This window comes from Adiantum capillus-veneris, chromosome 9 (assembly GCF_014529385.1).
Source record: "Adiantum capillus-veneris isolate H3 chromosome 9, ASM1452938v2, whole genome shotgun sequence".
Taxonomy (NCBI): domain Eukaryota; kingdom Viridiplantae; phylum Streptophyta; class Polypodiopsida; order Polypodiales; family Pteridaceae; genus Adiantum; species Adiantum capillus-veneris.
Window position 1 is genome coordinate 155,651,222 of NC_140939.1, and position 5,777 is coordinate 155,656,998.

Genomic DNA, 5,777 nt, shown 5'->3' on the forward strand with positions numbered 1-5,777 from the left:
AACACACACACAAACCCGCAACCTAACCCTACACAAATTTAGGGCACCACCTAGTTTTGGATGCGAACTAGGACGCGTAGAGAGAGAGAGAGAGAGAGAGAGAGAGAGAGAGAGAGAGAGAGAGAGAGAGAGAGAGAGAGAGAGAGAGAGAGAGAGAGAGAGAGAGCTCGGGCTGATTTGAAACGTATCGGCAATGATCAAGCAAACACAACTATATATTTAAGAAAGAGAGAGAAAGGGGGAGGGGGTGCTTGCTGCATTAATACCTTCTTACAAATCTGTCATGACAAATCAAAGTGAGATTAGTATTTGTTCAACATAGCTTGCGTAAATTTCACCACAACACATCACAAGAAAAGCCACCCCAATCACTGTCTTAAGGCCAGGGGAGTCCTCTCCACCCTGTCGCCCTCTTACAGTATGTGGGATTTATGGCTAGATTGACGACAACACCAGAGACAAGCTATCAAGAACTTAACAAAAAACACCAAGACACTTACGCATCATTGTTGTCCATTACTTCACGTTGGAAGGGAGACAAAGTATCCAAGCTTAGTCCAAATCCACCCTCCTTGATTCAGCGAATGTTGGGCTTACACTAGTAGGAGAAATGATAGATTTCGTACTCTCAATTGAATGATCACTCTCTCTCTTACAATGGCATAGAGTTCCCTTGCTAATCCCCTATTACAACACATTCACATGCATAAGACAATGAGCTTCCACTCAAGAGCTCCTTCTAGAGAGGTTGAGCTTGGCTTCTCAAGCTATAGCATAGTGCTCTTGCTTATGGATCCCCTTTTTGTGCTAGCTACACCCTCCTTTTATAGCAATTTTGAAGGCTAGGGTTACTCCTCTAACCATGGTTGGGTTAGATTTTCAGCCATTTATCTAATTTCTTTTGCTTGGAATTATCAAGAAGTTGGTGGGGAAAGAGAGAGGAGAGAAATGGAGGTGATAGGACTTTTCATAGTGGGTTAGTGTTAGTAGAGTTAGTATTAATTTACAAATGGAATTGGATATTTACAATGGGAGTATCCATGTAGGATACAAATAAGGAAGAAAAACTCTTAAGAGGTAAGAAAAGGTGGATTTCTTACAAGGTTGATGCTCCAAGTGTCTTGAGTAGGGCCGATTTTGACGCTTGTTGACGATCCACTAGCTTTGACGGTACATTTTTTCTCCACTCTTAACCTTCCTTGAGAGACAAGGTAATTAAAGCTGAGTAATCAACCACCATGATGTTGTCTTTTAAGAGAAGAGGCTGAATTTTGTGGTTTTTTTGAAAGATATGGGTAACTTGGAGGAGGAAAAATGAGACTAGGTGGTCAATTTTGGAATGGAATTGTGTGTGGGAGGTATGAGTTCACCATGGTTTCTCTTATTCTTCAAGGTTGAGGAGAAGGTGAGTAGTGTGTAGAGAGGAGTGGTGAGAGAGATGGGGATGATGAGTGGAGAAGTGTGTGTGAAAGAGGAAAATGATAAAGTGGAAGAGAGAGTGTGGCTGCATAGCATGGGAAAACTGGGGTCCACTAAGAAAATCATAGCTTACAGCTAGTAGCTCAAAAAAATATGAAAAAATTTGAGACAAAAGTTCAACACACGAGCTACAACTTTTGTTTGTATCACCTTTTCAAATTCGGAGAGCAAGTGAACTTTAAAAATTCAGCAAAACCGACCGGTTTTTTCCACTGCAAAGGTCCTTGTGGGGTCCTTCTTTGGATGATTCTTTTGAATACCTCCAAGAGTGAGCCCTCCATAGTGCATGTATGTATGTCACCTACCCTTGACCTTATTTGGTAGGTCTATAATTGAAGATATTGTTGAGATCATGATATAAGTGAATAGTACAACTAAGAAAATCAAATATTGAGGGGTCTAAAAAATATGTACATGTCAAATATAAATAATATAGGTGGAAAAATATAAAGGCGTCAAAATAAATCTCTCTCATTATAAGTCTACCATAAAAAGATGAATATTTTTGGTGGTCTAATTTATGAGAGTAATAGAGAATATATGTAGGAAGGAAAAAATCACAATAGTGAAAAAAGTATACACATAAATAGAACTAGTTTTTTTTGGATTTTTGTTGGGATGGAGTTACACCAAATATAAGAGAAGCTTACATGAAATTATTTCTATATGGAATAAAGAGTATGAAAAATGGTAAGAAAAATTGTGGTAATGGTGAGGCAATGTACAGAGCATAAATAACACACACCTAGGTAGAAATATTTAAAATAAATACCAAAATAATTATGAAAAAAATATTTTATTTAGGCCCTATATACAAAGAAATATTTAAATATGCATGGGCCATAATATACTTATATTTTTGATTTTATTTTATTATTATTTTATTTTTTGGCTCAACTAGCCCAATGACTAGCTAATTGAGGGTTTTTTAAGAATATATGGGAAAAGTCCCGTGACTCACGCACGCCTATATACAGTGAAAGGGTGAGGGTAACCACAGTGTTTGAGTGATTTGATAGGGGGGGATAACTCACTATGGCAATCACAGAGAGCCGAAAAACGGCTATCAGTATATACACCCATCATTCTAGGGCTATCTATCTTTCCATTGCATACTAAGTAACACACTCTCTATTGTGTGCCTTGAGCTTCCTTCATCTTCTCCAAGCTGTGTGTGAATTGCTGACCCAACTAAATGCTCTAGGAAGACACCTAGAAAAACAAAGATATCTTAGCCAAAGTACTCAAGAAAGCAAAAGATAGTCAAGCAAGTGTTTGTTTCGAGCAGTTTAGTCAAAGTCAATGATCCAGTTCGGATTAAAGATAGGAAATCAATAGAACAAAACAAACACATGGGATGGATAGCATCACAATGGAGCTTTATTAACATTTTCCATGCTAATAAGTAATCCAATAATGCGTGTATCCCAAAGGCACTTTTTCCCCATTGGGTTTTTTCTCAAGTTTGGTCATCTAGGTATTAGACCCTAATTGAGATCCTCATTGTTCTACTTCCCTTGTACATACTTTTCATAAATAAACAGGAGCCTCATCATTATGCTATTACAACGAACAAATGCAACATCATCTCTCACATGAGACATCTTTGGACCAATGAGGATGCTACATCAAAATAAACCTCATCAACAAATTCAACGATAAATGAAGATGATCAACCCATCAACAACCAATCAAAAACCTTCCATAGCCTCCACGGACACTTTCTAACAATGCCCGAGGACGGGCACTAAAATCGGAAGGGGGGAATGTTAACCGAGCCATCGTCAGTTAACAAGAGCTGCTAAAGATCAAAGCCTTATGAATGCACATCGAAGATGAATATGAAGAGGTAGTGAAGATTGGAGTTACACACTTTTCACATTTTTCCAAAATGGCCATGCATTGTAATTTCCTAATTTATTTAGCCATTGTGATGATTGTAACGTGTTATGGGCTCAATAAGAGCTCCAAGATGTAAATAATAGGTCAGTTAGTGTATCTAGGTTGCATATTTAGTAAATTGTGGAGCCTGAAAGGTCTTGGACGCAGGGACATTACACATTTTAAACCTTGGCTAAGGTATAAAGACAACTTTGTAAAGTTTCTATTAAGTTTTTTGGATAAGTAATACACAGCGTGAGCTAACGATGCTCACTTCTCTCCTTCTCATGCTTCCTACTCCCTTGTCAATTGTCACAGATTGCAGTGTTGTCTGTTGCGCTACCACCATAGGTAAGAGCTCTACGCATTGACGTAAACATATCATGGTAAGTTGTAGATTTTGACGTTGCCAACCCGCTGCCTAATTTCATCATAAGTAGGAATATAAGCTAGGAAATCACAAAGTAAGCATATGTGGGGTATTGGGGCTTCATTGCTAAGCATTTAGATGCATTCTGGGTCAGAAACAACTAGGTCAAAATCTCACTGCTGTTAATAATCACGTTTTTTATACTTCATCAAAAGTGAGATTTCAGACCATAAGCATGTGTTCTTAGGTCTTATATACTTGTCCTAAAAGTTTCATAACATTTTGTTGTAGTTTAATGCTGTAACGATCATGTTTTGTTTGTCGATTAGTGACTAGTTGTTGATGACTTAGGTCATTTGAGTGTAGCTTGTGTTAGATGCGAGTTGTCTGTTGTTTTCCAAGAGATTGACACCCTCTTGTAGCCTCTATGCACTACTTGAGTCAGCTTCGTCCCATGGATTGACAATTATGTTCGTGGTTCTGGCTATGTCTACAATAATATAAGAGTGACGTTAGGAAACCCATCCCATAGAGATGGAAACCAAGGATATATGGAAAGAAGCTATGATCGCTTGGGAGAAACATATCCTACACTCTACCAATGCTTCCCAACTGATCTCTAAGCAGATAATTGACATGTGGTGTGGAAGGCAAGAACAACCTAAAACAGGTGGCTGATGGATACGAGAAGCTTATAGAAGCAATAGCCAGAGAGTTAACATGGTAACCAATACTGCACAATTAGTTAGACATCAATCCAAGAACTTATAAATAGGACCCACTATTCATTTTTTGGAGACGTTGTCACACCTTGTAATCTTGCATTCTCTCTCTTCTTAAGCACTTTGATATTTAAATTTCTTGTAATCCCAAGGTCCTGTTATTGTATCTAGAGCAATTTACTGGAATACTTTGTACTTTCTAATGTTAGTACCAATTGTACTCTGATTATTCTTCTTAATGCAATTCTAGTTACAGACTTTGCACCTCTCGTCATTTAATTTCCAGTTCTGTCTTTGAGTATTTTGAAGTCTGATCGGATCCTTCTAAGTCTGATATCACTAACTCTAAGTACCAACCTGGATAAACTGTCTGGTTATATCCAACTCATTCCATTTTGGCAATCATGGTGGTTTGAGCCAAATTGCTCTAAGACAAACGAATCACCTCCCAAATGGTATTAGAGCTACTGAATATCAACAATGGCACCCAAAAGGAGCACATGAGGTAAAAGACCAACACTCAATTCAAGGAGAACCCAGATTGAGTCAGCCTGATTCCAAAGGAGACGGATCTACGCTTTGACATTGATCGACAACCTAGGAATGAGACTGATGTCGCTCCAAGGGGGGGGCATTGCTGAGGAATTATGGGCTCACAACATCCAAGTCATTCCAAGCAAAGGAGGACTGAATGGGCTAAGAGGAGGAGTCGATCTCACAGATCTTAGAAAGGTCACAAACATAGTGATTGTGACACTGATACTGACCATTCTAATAAGAAGAAATACAGAGAAAAAATGCTAGTACAAAAAACCAAAACCAGTTGGAGCAATGAAAATTCCATCCACCTTAAGATTTCTTTTCTAGTATTCAAAGGCGGCAAAAGGGATGATCTTGGCATACATATTTGAGCATCTAAGCAATACGCAAAATTGAAGAACATTGATGAAGATGAATGGGGGGATACTTTCCACATACATTAAAGGAAGCAGCTCAAAAATGGTACTATCATTACCCAGCTTGCAAACTGAAGTCGTACAACAAGCTCATTAAGGCATTTAAGCTAGAATATCTAGATAACAGGGGGGATGAAGAAATTTTGTGAGAACTTGATAAGATTAGGCAAGGGAAGTTGTCAGACAAGAGTTATGTGGAAAAAATCAAGGAGCTAACTAGACAACTACAAGAATTATGGTTGTCCTATTGAGATAGTGTCAAATTAGGGCACTCATTTCATTAAAACACAATGAAAATCTTGATGAAGCTATTTCAATAAAGCATAGAAAATCAACACCATACTATCCACAATGCAATGGTTAAGCAGA